Source organism: Myotis nattereri (assembly GCF_964212035.1).
Source record: "Myotis nattereri genome assembly, chromosome: X".
In the NCBI taxonomy this organism is placed as follows: Eukaryota; Metazoa; Chordata; class Mammalia; order Chiroptera; family Vespertilionidae; genus Myotis; species Myotis nattereri.
Window position 1 is genome coordinate 86,728,525 of NC_138078.1, and position 15,337 is coordinate 86,743,861.

At 37.4% G+C, this 15,337-nt stretch overlaps 1 pseudogene across 1 annotated transcript; it reads right to left on the bottom strand.

Annotated features, from left to right (window-relative positions):
• Window positions 1-14,438: 14,438 nt before the first annotated feature.
• Window positions 14,439-14,984, bottom strand: LOC308511748 (GTP-binding protein Rheb-like; annotated as a pseudogene). Its single transcript has one exon. The product of its transcript is annotated as a GTP-binding protein Rheb-like (transcript).
• Window positions 14,985-15,337: the final 353 nt, after the last annotated feature.

Below are 15,337 nucleotides of genomic sequence, written 5' to 3' on the forward strand. Positions count from 1 at the left end.
CCCAAAACGCTCACTTGCCCTCCAGGCTTAGCTTCAGCCACTTCTCTTGCACACAAAATGATTTTTTAACTTTCTCCCACCATTCCCCCACTTATAACCTAACTCTCAGCCAAATTCTACCATTCCTTCTTTCCTGAACACTCGCCTTGTTTCCCTTGCTCAAAGTTTTTGCTAATGCCCTTCCTATTGTTTGAAAATTTCTCCCCCTTCCTTCTGTTAAATCCTATTCATCCTTCAGCTCCAGCTTCAATGCAACACCACCACCACCCTCCCCCCCCCCCCTCCCAGCCTCCAGCTGAATACATTCTTTCCTTCCCTGGACTAAGAAGCACTTTGCATTTTTAATGACCCTTGCCAGGTTCTGCTTTATCACACTTCCTCCGCCTAGGGGACTAGGGGAGGAGGGCTTGTACTTCCACACAAGGCCTAGCAGTACCTTTTCCATAGCAATTACTTTAAAATTGTGTTGAATGAATGGATTTCCCCTTTCTCAACTTTTGGGGAAATTCCCTAAACCAGCCGTGGGCAAACTACGGCCCTCGGGCCAGATCCAGCCTGTTTGAAATGAATAAAACTAAAAAAAAAAAAAAGACCGTACCCTTTTATGCAATGATGTTTACTTTGAATTTATATTAGTTCACACAAATACTCCATCCATGCTTTTGTTCCGGCCCTCCGGTCCAGTTTAAGAACCCACTGTGGCCCTCGAGTCAGAAAGTTTGCCCACCCCTGCTAACCCTACTTTTATTAATGAAGAAGAAGCTTTCATCTTAACCCTTGTCTTGGTCTCTCTATGTTTCTGTTTTTGCTTGTCTGTCTCTATCTCTATGTCTAGTTCTTTCCATAGCTTTCTCAATCTTTCTCTTTCTCTGTGCCTCCTTGCCATTCTCCTTCCTCTATCTGGCACCATCTATCTTTATGTCCCTTTTATCACCACCTTTTCTTTTTTATTGTCAGGATGCCTTTGACATTTGCCCTGCATTGCCTTCCTCTATCCATTTCTGTTTCTCTGACACTCTGCCCCTTCTTACCTGAAAGTCAATCTCTAAAGCTCTTTTGAACCGTTGCTTTATCTCGAAGTAGAGTGTTATTGGGCCTTTTCAACTTAGAACTCAGAAGGCTACAGTCGGAAAACCCTGTAACTCTGAAGAAAAATCAACTTTCCAGGGACAGGTGACATCAGTGCCTATAGTGAAGGGTTTGAATGGCAATCCTCAGATACTCCAAATTCTTGATTTCCAAAAATGTAAGGCATACGGGTATAAAAGATGACTCATGAGAGCTAATCATAATAACAATGCTAATTTCTCTAACTCTGGCTTCAAAGATAAGAATATATTAGAAAGTGAACAAAAGTTCTATAAAACCATTAATCATTTGGCACCTTGCCCAGGAGACTCTAAGGAATTCATATATAAGTATAAATGAATTGAAACTAAAGACATGTAATAATAACACCAACTGTCTTTTCAGTGCCTACAGTGAGACAAATGTCTTGTACACATAAATATATTTAATCCCCAAACATTTGATGGAGATGGAAACCGAGGTCGAAGGTGGTTAATTAACTTCAGGATCAGTCATCCCTAAGTGGGGGGGGGGGGGTGTTATGATTTAACCCAGGTGTTTTCTGATTCCAAAGCCTGGACTCCTGAGCTCTCCAGCTTTTTTCAAACATGTCAGCTCATAAGAATTCCCTGGATGCTGATGGATCCTTCAGATTCCTTAACTCCACCCTAAAGTACCAAATCCCTGGGATCCTGTTTTGTTTAACAAATGGCCCAGGTGATTCTTTTCTTTTCTTTTTTCTTTCTTTCTTTCTTTCTTTCTTTCTTTCTTTCTTTCTTTCTTTCTTTCAAGATTTCTCAAAACAATCAATGGTTTTCATTGAGTAAATTTTTTTAAATTTTTTAACAGTGAAATTCTATTTTTTCAATTACAGTCTACATTCAATATTATTTTGCATTAGTTTCAGGTGTACAGTATAGTGGTTAGCCAGGGGTGGGCAAACTTTTTGACTCGAGGGCCACAAGGGGTTCTTAAACTGGACCAGAGGGCTGGAACAAAACCATGGATGGAGTGTTTGTGTGAACGAATATAAATTCAAAGTAAACATCATTACATAAAAGGGTACGGTCTTTTTTTTTTTTTAGTTTTATTCATTTCAAACGGGCCGGATCCGGCCCGCGGGCCGTAGTTTGCCCATGGCTGGGTTAGACAATCATATATTTTACAAAGTATATTTCCCCTGAATATTCCAGTACCTACCTGGCACCATACAGCGTTATTACAATATTATTGACTATATTTCCTATGCTGTAACTACAACAACTTTGTAACTACCATTCTATACTTCTCAATCCCTTCAACTTTTTTCTCTCAGTCTACTTCCCTTCTACTAACCATCAGTCTGTTCTTTATCTATGAGCCAGTTTCAATTTTGTTAGTTTATTTTGTTCTTTAGATTCCAAATATAAGTGAATTCATATATTATTTGTCTTTCTCTTAGTTATTTCACCTAGCATAATACCCTCTAGGTCCATCTTTGCCATCACAATGTAAGATTTCATTCTTTTTTATGGCCAAGTAATGTTCCATTTTATATTTGTATGATCCAGGTGATTCTTATCAGCAGGCCCGTTGGGGAAATTGCACTTCATTAACTTCCCTAGCCATGACAGAAAGGAGGGGAGAGTTCTGTTTCCCTGTAGTTACTATTCTTGCCTCACTCTCCTCCATTCAGTGGCTTTCCTAGTCTTTCCTTCCCAGAGAATCAAAGTCAGCCTTAGATTCTTCATTCAATATGTTGTTGAAATGTACAAAAATATCCACCCTGACAACCTTGAATTGTGACTTAAATTTAGACCAAATTCAATAAAGAAATGAGCTTTATTGGTGGAATAAAAGTGGATAGAAGAATGCACTGTAGCCCTGGCCAGTTTGGCTCAGTGGATAGAGCGTCAGCCTGCGGACTGAAGGGTCCCGGGTTTGATTCCGGTCAAGGGCATGTACTTGGGTTGCGGGCACATCCCCAGTAGGAGATGTGCAAGAGGGAGCTGATCGATGTTTCTCTCTCATCAATGTTTCTAACTCTCTGTCTCTCTCCCTTCTTCTCTGTAAAAAATCAATAAAAAATATATATATAAAAAAAGCGTGCACTATATTTATGTAGGGAGAGGGAGAATGAGGAGGTTGGAATCATCCTGATACTCTTAAAATCATACCACGTAGGTGATCAACTATTTCAGCTTTTTAAAACTCAGCCCTTATTATGAATAATGATTTTCTTTTAATTAACAGAATGGACCTGATACCAATGATAGAAAACACTCAGAAATCATACAGACTGAAAATTCAAACTAATCATGAGTTATTATGTATTGATTGTCAGGTTCTATGCTAAATGATTTACATGAATCCTCTCATTGAATAGTCACAATAAATTTCTGAAGAACTACTTTAGTTATCTGCATTTTACAGGTGGCAAGAATGAGGTTCAGAAAAATTACTTGTCCGAGATCTAAGATTCCAACCCAGGTTTGTTTGACTGCAGCTTGTGCCCTTAACACTGTGCTGCGCAGCCTCCACTACAAATAGGTCAAAGCAAGATTTAGGAAAATTGCCCAGCCAGTGTGGCTCAGTGGTTGAGCCTCGACCTATGAACCAGGAGGTCACAGTTCAATTCCCAGTCAGGGCACATGCCCGGGTTGAGGGCTCTATCCCCAGTAGGGGATGTGTAGGAGGCAGCTGATCTATAATTCTCTCATCATTGGTGTTTCTGTCTCTCTCCCCCTCTCCCTTCCTCTCTGAAATCAATAAAAATATATTTTTAAAAAAGATTTAGGAAAATTCACTGATTGCCGATCACTAATGACACAAGAAAGGATGTTTTAGGATATTCAGGCTATTTTGAAACATACTTTGAGGCTATTATTTTGGAGGAAAAGCACAGCATTCTTCCACCCAAATATTCCTTTGTATCTTGGAGTCACTGATTTGATTCAATATGGCATTTCTTATGTTCCTCCCTTCTTCGATTTATCAGCAACCAATTTCTTTAGTCGTTTAGGGTACTATTTGGAGCAATTCTCTCAAATGTACTATGAATTCAGAACCCTTTTTCTGAATCTTCAGAATCTCAAGTTTCTCAAATTTATAGACTTTAAGACTTTTTAAAAAAATTTCTCTTATGGTGGCCAAAGTTTTCCCCAAAGTACAGTAATACGGAGAGTAAGTATAAAGATATTATTTTCCCTTTTTTGAATTCTTTCCTGTTCTGAAATTTTTCTCCCCATTATGCAAGGAAGGAAAAGAATAATATAGAATATACTAAAAATACTCCTCAACTAGAAGTACAAGATATTTGATATATATGTATAAGGGACTTGTCAACAATTCTTTTCATCTCATAAAGCCTTACCAAAATTATACATCTTAAGTAAAAGCCTAACAGCTTTCAAGTATCTGAGTACTTATAATCTCTAAATTTAGAATTCTTTTCTTCTACCAAAATTGTAAAAGTATGAATAAATCAGAATTTTAAAAAAACTTCAGCTTTCAAAAATCAAGTGATTATTAAAATGGCTAAATTTACTGCATGAATCATTAACAGATTTATATAACTCAGTAACTTCACATAATGGAAGAACACTTTTTTACTTATGCCTAATGTTGGATTTCTGCAAAATTGTTTTTATTTTTAACACAGCAATGCAGAAGCTGGGTTCAAATTTAATAAGAGTGGCTGACCCTTTTTGCCACAGTTTCATTGCCAGTAGGCAACGGCTTTTAAATATATTTAGTTCTTTTGTTAACTCATATGCTAAACTAATAACATGCTTTCTATAATAAATCTCAAATCCCATCATTCAGCTATTTGCATTATGAACATTTTGCCTATATTACTTCATCTAGAACTCATGTCCATCTTTTTCCTAGAGTTTCTTTTTGTTTCAGGTTTTATCTCACTAGCTAATCAGTCTTGGGGCAGGGCATTGTAACCTTTAGCTCCAATGTCCAGCTCCTAAACCTTGCTCAATGCCTGGAAATGCTATGCCTTTGCTCTGTTGGTTATGAAGGAAACAATTTGGATTCCGCAGAACACAGGCCATAAGGTGGATTCCACAGAACACAGGCGATAAGGTGGAATCTGTAATGATGGGCAACTTTATTTCATAAATGGCATTTATTGGTTTTATAATTTTTGTATAATTGATACAATGAGTTGCACATATTTAAAGTGTACAATTTGACAATTTGTTGTTGTTGTTGTTAATCCTCACCCGAGGATATTTTTCCATTGATCTTTTAGAGAGAGTTGAAGAGAGAGGGACAGAGAGAAACACTGATGTGAGAGAAACACAACGGTTGGTTGCTTCTTTCACAGGCCCCGGCCAGGGCCTGGGCCAGGGAGAAGCCTGAAACCAAGGTATGTGCCCTTGACTGGAATCAAACCTGGGACCCTTTGTTCCACAGGCCGATGCTCTATCCACTGAGCCAAACCAGCTAGGGTGACAAGTTTTAAAATATGCATACTCCTTGGAAGCCATCACCACAAAGTCATAAACATATCCCTTACCCCAAAATGTTTTCTCATATCCTCCTGCCTCACCCCACACCCTTTCCCTAATACAGAAGCCACACATCTGCTTTTGACACTATAGATTTGTTGACACCCTCTAGTATTCTAAATAAATGGAATCATACAACATGTACTCCTTTGGCTTGGCTTCCTTCACTCAGTATAATTATTCTGAGATTTATCCACATGGTGCGGATCCATAGTTCTTTCATTTTAGTTGATGAGTGTTGTCCATGGAATACACATACAACAATTAGTTTATTCATTCACCTCTTGATGGACATTTGGATTGTTTCTGGTTTTTATTTTTTTGTTTTTATTTTTTTTAAATATATTTTATTGATTTTTACAGAGAGAAATGGAGAGGGATAGAGAGTTAGAAACATCGATGAGAGAGAAACATCGATCAGCTGCCTCCTGCACACTCCCTACGGGGGATGTGGCTGCAACCAAAGTATATGCCCTTGACCGGAATCGAACCCGGGGCCCTTCAGTCCGCAGGCCGGCGCTCCATCCACTGAGCCAAACCGGCTAGGGCTGTTTCTGGTTTTTAGCTATCACAAATGAAGCTGTTAGGAACATTCACCTATAAGTTTTCTTTTCTCCTGGGTAAATACCTAGGAGTGGAGTGGTTGAATTGTATGATAGGTGTCTGTATAACTTTTGAAGAAACTACCAAACTGTTTTTCCAAAGTGACTGTACCATTTTATATTTATACGTGAAGTCTATGAGATTTTCAATTCCTCTACATTCTTGCATTTGATATAATCAATATTTTTAATTTAGTCATTATAGTGGGTAAATATACTATCTCAGTGTGGTTTATTTTGCATTTACCAGATGACTAATGCTATGAAGCAGCTTTTCATGTACTTATTAGCCACCCTTATATCTTCTTTGGTGACATTTCTGGTTAAATTATTTTCCTATTGTGTCAAGGGTCTCAAGACCACCCTCAAGTTTGCTAATTCACTAGAAGGAGTCACAAGAATCAAAATAGGTTTTACACATGGCTAACATTTGTTACAGAAAAAGTATGAAGAGCAAGAGAAACAGGAACAAGTTATCCATTGGGTGGATTCCAGAGTCACTGGACACAGGTTTCCATGTCCTTTGCCATCTGGAGTCACACAGGATATATATATATTTTTTTCTGGCTGTGAACTGCAGGGATATATACGTAGTCTCTGTGTACAGCCTGTTCAAGTCTCAGAGTCTAAGGTTTTTATGGAGGGATGGGCATGTAGGCATATTGTACTAGACAACCAGCTATGGCAACCCAAACTCAGGACCCCAACAATGTAATCAGCTGCATATCACCAATCCTGATTTTTGTGCAAAGTACTTCTGGCAAGATAGTATAACATGGTCTATTATTCCAGGTGTACACAATAAAATCCTTAATCCTTAATGTAAAGAACTATCCAAGCACCTCATTTTCAGAAGTTGTCCAAATGATCAATAATGGCTCTAAGTCTTGGAGATGTATGATGAATAAGTAATGAGACCTGTTGTGTTAACTCTTTTCTCACACTCATTTTATTATCAAACAAGAGGCCCGATGCACGAAATTCATGCAAGGGTAGGTCTTCCTTCCCCTGGCTGCCAGCACTGGCTTCCCTCTGGCAACCAGGACCCGGGCTTCCCTCTGGCCACCAGCAAGCACCCAGGACCCAGGCTTCCCTTGCAGCTGTGGCTTCATCCAGAAGGTCATCTGGAAGGATGCCCAGTCTAATTAGCATATTATGCTTTTATTATTATAGGTTGTTTTTTTACTTATTACTGAATTTTAGGAATTTTTTATAAATTCTGTATAGAATCCTTTATTAAATACATGCTTTGCAAAAATTTCCCCCCCAGTCCTTGGTTTGCCCTTTTACTTTCCTAAAAGTATCTTTTGAATAGGAGAAATTTTTAATGTGGATGAAGTCCAAATTATTGATTTGTTATTTTATGTATTCTGTTTTAGGTATCATGTCTTAAAAAAATCGTTGCCAAACCTGATTTTAAATAACTTTCCTATGTTTTCTTCTAGCACTTTTATGGTTTTAGGTTTTTACATTTAGGCCTATGATCCATTTTTCTATGTGGTTTGACCTGGGGTATTTTAAAGTAAATCTTTGACATCAAATCTTTTTACTTATAAATACTTAGGTATATATCTCTGTCAGATGAGAATAATTTTAAAAACATAATCCAAATACACTTATAATAATTATTTAATAGCATCTAATACCAAATCTGTGTACAAATTTCTGCAGAGTATCTTTAAAAAACACACACTTGAATTAGGCTCCAAACAAAATCAGCATATTGAATTATGATGAAATTGTTTCTTAAGTCTCTAGTAAACTATAACATTCTCCTTATCTCATTTTCTGATGCCATTTATTTATTTATTTTAATAATTCAGGTCACTTGTGCCAAAGAATTTCCCACATTCTGGATTTGGCAGGTTGTATCTTTGTGGTATTTTTAATATGTTTCTCTGCCATTTCCTGATTTATTGAACTTAGACATTATAGATTTATTCTATGCTGTGAAAGATGAAGATCTGGCTAACATACTATTTTCTACTTCCCTCTAATTATCTCTTCAACATTTTTAAGAATTGAATAAACCTGCAAGATTTTTGAAGAATCAATACATATAATTATTTGCCGTTTACCAAGTAATACCTTTATTTATACTTGGATCTGCCATAAAGTAGCATATATTATAATAAACTAGCTTTTATACAGTGCAATAGCAGTGGAAGAGTAGAGAACAGAGATTTGAGAAATAGCGCAGAATATCTGATAGTATCAAATGAGGGAGGAATGTAGAATGACTGCTCAGTTTCTGGTTTCAACAACTGACTACATGGCAGTGACATTTAGAAGAAAAGAAAAGAAGGAGCAGGTTTAGGAGAGGGTTTGGCTATATAGGAAGAAAATAAGTTCAGTTTTTGACACTGAGACACGGATATCCTATCGACTATTGGATGTGGAGATTAGGAGAGACATGTGGGCTAGAGTAACACATTTGAAAGTCATCAGTTTTACGAGTGATAGTTGAAGCCATGGGTATGGATGACATTGCTCAGGAAATATGCAAAGAATAAGGAAAGAGAATGACAAACAACAAAAGCCCAAGAAACACCAACATTTAATGAGACAGAAGCAATCAAAACAATGTGTGATAAATACCATAAAAAAGACATGCATGAGGTGGATTCCCTAGTCATTCAAAAATAAGATTGATTGAGGGGAAAAAGGAGACATATGTAATACTCTTTGTAATACTTTAAGCAATAAAATAAATAAATAAATAAATTTAAAAATTTAAAAAAACAAAATAAGATTGATCAACTGGTTGTAGAGAAGTTATAAAAGGTTTTAACTTGGTTTTGATACTGAAGGATGGGCAGAAGTGTGCCAGTGGAATGAAGGGTTGGAAAGCAGAAAATTCACCTATTTTACAAGAATAGAAGACTTCAAATGAGAGCACTCTCAACCATGTCCCACCTGGTACACTTGGTTTACAGCAGTGTTCCTTAAAGTGTGGCAAAATTCACTTGCGTGAGAATCACAAAGGGGGCTTATAAAATTGAATATTATTGAGTTCTACCTTAAATCTGTTGAATCAGAATAACTGGCAGGGTGGGGACCTGAGAAATCCTCATTTTAAACAAGTTTTCTGATTCTGAAGCCGATGGTTTGTGAGCTAAGTTTTGTACAAACTAAAGCCTGATCATGGGAACATTCAGCTAAAATGTATCTATACTAACAAAAGCGTGATATGTTCATTAGAGCAGACATCTTCCGGACGTCCATCCAGACAAAGCCACAGCGGCTGCAAGGCCTGGGGTTCAGGCAGCCATAGACTCAGGCAGCCATGAGCTGTGAGGCCTGGGGTTCAGGCCTTGCAGCCCCAGCAGGCCACAGTGACAGCAGCAGCTGGGGTCATGGGGTGGTGCCTTCTCCTGATCGGCCCATTGCCTCCTGCAGAGGGAGGCCAGACTGTGCCTAAGTCATCAGTAGGACATCCCCTGAGGGTTCCCGGACTGTGAGAGGGGGCAGGCCAGACTGAGGGTCGCCCCCCTCCTCCAGTGCACATATTCTCATGCACCAGGCCTCTAGTTTGAGATAAAAGGCTTTGGGATTGATTAAGTCAAACAATTGTGACCTTCAAGTTGCCACTCTCTTCTTGCCAGTTTTAGAAAGAAGGCCTACTGGGAAAATGGGGAGCAGGGGGTTTGCAAGAGATAATTTACTCCATCTGCTTCCCCTCATTAGAAAGGAAAAATGAACCAGGTAAGCCTAATAGCAGAGCAGTCTTCCTCTGAGCTGGATCCAAGTCAACCAGGAAGTATATACAGGCACCATGATGAAAAAGAAATTGATTCGGTTCATTGATTGTGGTTGTTCACACAATAACAACAACACCACTGATTTTATATTATCTGGCATTTTATACTCAGATCTTTCTAGTGAATGCATGTTACCTGAAGTGACCAAATGTTTAGTCTTTCACTTGCTCAATAATTCCAGGGATAAAAACTTCTATGTTTATCATAATTTTTATCCTAAAATGAGAAAATCTCAAATCAAGTCATTGTCTATCATTCAGTCAGAAAATGTTTCTATCTATGTATTCACACACACAAAAAAAACTACATGTTTGGGAATACATTACTTGAAGTTCATTGTGTAATACATTACTTTTGAGAATTAATTCATTTGTGTATTTATGGAATCACAGTGATGTATTCTTAAGCTAAATTTGATGGCATATGAATATTTTGCTATGGCTATAAATATTCTTCTGAGAAATCAGCTAATGTGTTTTGTTATTTTGTCAAAGCAACTCTGTACATGGCTCTCCAGAATTGGGTTTATGGTGCTAGAAATATGCTAACTTCAAAAGATTGGAACATAATACTTCATTTTGAAAATAGCTGTGAATATTTTTATTCATTCCTTGTAATTTTCCCAGAAAAATCATATTATAAAAACCATTGTCTCCTTTGTAAAGACTACTATATTAGGCCCTTTCCTGTGATAAAATTGTCAATTCTGATTACAAAATTAAACTTCAAGAATAACAAGATTTCATAAGAGAACTAACTCTTCTTTGTGTATTCACTATTTCCATCTATCATTCATAGTTTTCTAAGACATGGTTCTGGCTCACATCTTGTGCTAGTAAGTCAGTAACACGTGAGAAGTAGATGATAGCCCCTGGTTACACAGAAGTTAGAAGGTTCTTTAGAAAGTATAAGAGGTGTGATGGGGAAATAAACTGTCACTTCTACTGTGATTCCACCCAGGAGCTGTAGGATTATGTTGGAAAAAAAGAACTATGGCCCTAGCTAGCTGATTTGGCTCAGTGAACAGAGTGTTTGCCCGTGGACTGCAGGTTTGATTCTGGTTAAGGGAAGGTACCTCGGTTGCAGGCTCAATATCTGGCCCTGGTCTGGGTGTGTGCAGGAGGCAACCAATCAATGTGTCTCTCTCACATCGATATTTCTCTCTGTCTTTTCTTCTCTTCCACTCTCTCTAAAAATCAATGGAAAAAAATTTCCTCAGGTGAGGATTAACAACAACAAAAAAAGAACTATGAAACCTGAGAGGAGAGCTAGAGAATAAAGAATTGTCAGTGCATGTGCAAAATTGTGTAAAAAACACTAGAGAAAAATAAATACTGGGTCACTCTGAAGTTACATATTTTATAGTGGAGGGGAGGCTCTAATGGAGTGTGTGTAAATATTCCCACAGGAACAGGAGGTTTCTTTTTTAAATGTCACATTTACCAAAACAATGTTTTAGCTACTGTATTATTTGCCAGCTGCTATATGAGTGGCTAAGGCTGCCACAGAATGGGTGGCTTAACTGTCTCACAGTTCTGGAGGGTAGAAGTCTGAGATCAAAGTAGCAGGGTTGGTTGGTCTCTTCTCAAGCTTCTCTTCTCAGCTTGCAGATGGCCGTCTTCTCTCTGTATCTTCACATGGTCTTCTGTGTGTCCCTGTCCTAGTTTCTTTTTGTAAGAGCAGGGATCATTGGATCAGGGCCTACACTAATGACCTCATTTTAACTAAATTACCTCTTTAATGGCCCTATCTTCAAATAGTCACATTCTGAGATGCTGTGGGTTAGGGTTTCAATATATAAATTTTGTGGGGATACAATTCAGAGCATAACAGTTATTATTTAGGGCTGTGGATACACTAATCCAAAGAAAGTCCCTGTAAATATATATCATCTAATATAAATTTAAAAGTTGAATTTTGCCAAAATCTAGTTGACTGTGAATTCCCTTTCTAAAGGTCTGATCTGTCTGGGGAATCAACATTTATTTCCAAATATTTACTAATACTCTGTTCCAAGCGCTAGTATAGGGCCTGAAAGACAAAGGAAACACATTTCTTATCCTGAGGAGTTTGCAGTTTGGAGGAGGGGAAACAATATAAATAAGTACAATAAAATGTGCTAACATTATTACAGAGGAAATGAAATGTTGAAAGAGCAAATTCAGCCAGACCCATGGTGACCCAACCAAGATAAAGGAATATATTAAGCCCTAGAATATTGCCTAATTAATAAAACTGCAAAAAGTATTAGAGTTTATTATTTTGACTTAATTTATTCATCTATTTAGATTTTTTTTTTTGCCTAAAGTCTTAAAACCCATTTCACATATAATTAAAAAAAAACTTTATAAAATGCTGCTTATAGGAAAAAGTCAGCAGAAATGTTATTTTTTTTGTCATGATATGATGCCCATGACCTTGCAGAGTGTGTTATGCAAATTAAAAATCTGTCTTGATAGGATACTATAAGATAAGCCATCACTGAACACAAGGCTATATATAAGAACTCTGAAACCCAAGGACAGTTAAAAAATCAAACTACACATGTATTGTTTGCCAAGAACTAGAACAATCCCTAATGATATATAAGAACCAGGGTACCAAAGTAGTGAAATAACCAAATAACTCATTATTAAGTACTGTATCACTTAGCAGATATATATCTTATAAAAGTTATCCTGAAATTATGATACACTTCAAGGTGCATTCTAAATTATTCTTCATATGATCACCATTTTTCTGATAATCAATGATAAATTGATCACAAATATCTATATACACCAGTAATCTTCATTACAGTTCTCTTTCGTCCTTCAAAGATGTTATTAGGAGTGAAAAAAAAGAAAGTTTTAGGTCAGCAAATATCACGAAGAAAAAGTCAGAGAATACTCTTTGGAATTGCATATTCAAAATGGTACTCTAATATGGGTATAACACAAAACAAGAAATATGGCATGACAAATGCTAACAACTTAAGGACAAACTTGTCAAGGTTTGATAAACCCATTCCATAAATAAACCAATTTTTACTTCCTATTGATTTTTTCTTCCTAGGCTTTCCCGAAATGAAATACATGGATATGTGATTTAGCTTTGAAATATGTAAAATGGGAAAGTTGAATTAAATTTTATGGCCATTGTAAATGAAGAATCTAATATTTTACCTTATGTACAAGTTAACAAGTTAGCCAGTCACAATGTCATAGATGGTGGCAAAAGACACAAGACTGCAGGGTCATAGACAAAAGACAGTTTATTAATATCATCAGGAGCAGTTACTAGAGTGTTAGCATTTGTACCAGTACCTGAGCCCCAGTTCCCACGGGGTGATGCAAGGAGGCCTAGAAGACCTGCCTGTGCAGTAGGGAGCATTGTAAAAGAGGAATTCTGAATTTATTGTTTATAATGGGCAGTAATCTCTGGAAGGAAACACTATCTCTGCTTTCCATAGCTCTTCATTATACAAAAAGTCTTTTTATAAATTGAGATATAATTCACATGCCATAACCTTTTTAAAGTATACAATTCAGTGGTTATGAGTATATTTACACAATTGTGCAACCATCACCACTCTATAATTCCAGAATGTTTCCATCATCTGAAAAATAAACCTCATATCAATAAAAATAAAGTTAAAAAATAATACCAGTACTGAAAAGATAACAATACATACATACATACATACATATACATACATACACCTCATACCCACTAGTCTCCATCCTCCTTCCCCCAAGCCCCTGGGAATCACTAATCTCCTTTTATCTCTGTATTTGTTTATTCTGGACACTTCATGTAAATGGAATCATATATGTGACTTTTTTTTTAAGGTTTGTAACTATTTTATTACAAGTATACATTTAACACAATGAAATGAACACTGATATATGGAAGCCTAGTTAATAGTAGCATAACAATATGCATCTTTGATGATTACATTATTTTAAACATCAAACTACACTTAAAAATTAATGCCTATAAAATTCTAGGTAATAATATTATTGAGAAATACAATATATAAATTGAAAATATGAATACTTAAAATTTGTTGTTAATCCTCACCTGAGGATATTATTCCATTGGTTTTTAGGGAGAGTGGGAGAGAGAGGGAAAGACAGAGAGAAACATCGATGCGAGAGAAACACATCCATTGGTTGCCTCCTGCAGGAGCCTGGACCAGGGCCCAGGCAGGGGAGGAGCCTGCAACCATGGTACAAGCTCTTGACCAGAATCAAACCCGGGACCCTTCCGTCCCCAGGCGGGACCCTTCTATCCACTGAGCCAAACTGGCCAGGGCCAATTACTTAAAATTGAAAGTGGAAGTGAACTCAGGTGGACAGAGTCAGAGTTCAACATAATCTGAAAGGGGGGCAGGTGGGAAAAAGCTCTGATCCAAATAAATCTTTCAGGTTAACAGAAGAAAATATGAAGCATCTTCCAGGATGACGGGCAGTTTGCGTCTGCAGGCAAGCCGGGTCCCAGTGTCCTCAGGTCCTGCAGTGGAATTACATCACCGAGCAAGAAGACTTTCCTGGGGAAGCAGCCCCATCAATGTTTTTCTGCCTCCAAAATTATCCTTCGGAAAACATCAACAGCAGTTTGATTCTCTTTAGCAGAAGATTCCAAAAAAGCTGCCTTTTAAGATTCTACTAACGCCATCCCTTCTTCGTAACTGATGACCTTTTCCATTAGTAGGTCTTTCTTATTCTCAACCAGCATAACAGGTATTTGCACTTTCCCCACCATGTCCAACAATTTGCCGTGGATAACTTTAATCACCTCAAAACTTTTGATCGATGCAACAAAATACACAAGAATGTAACATTAATATCTATGGAGTACGTCTGAAGAAAAATGGGATATTCATCTTGCCCAGCTATCTCTACAAGTTGGAGATCATATTCTTGTCCATTTACTGTGATCAATTTTGTTAAAGTGTTCTTTATGGTTGGATGGTAGGAGTCAACAAATTGGCCTTCAACAAACTGAACTGTCAGTGAGGATTTCCCCACAGACCAGTAGCCCAGGATGGTGCTGTTGGACTCCGGCATGTTGGCAGCCTCCTCAGCCCCAGGCCAACCACATCCACCCATAGAGGTGGCTCCTGTGCTGTGATCCACAATGTCCACACCAGGGAAGACTGTGACTTTCTTGTGACAGGCTTCTTTCACTTAGCATAGTGTTTTTAAGGTTCATCCATGTGGTAACATGAATGAGTTGTTCATTTATTTTGGCTGAATAATATCCATTGTGTGGATATAACACATTTTGTTTATCCATTCATAATTTGATGAACATTTGTGTTATTTTAATCTTTTGACTATTCTATATAATAAAAGGCTAATATGCAAATTGACCGAACAGGCAGAACAACTGGTTGTTATGACGTGCACTGACCACCAGG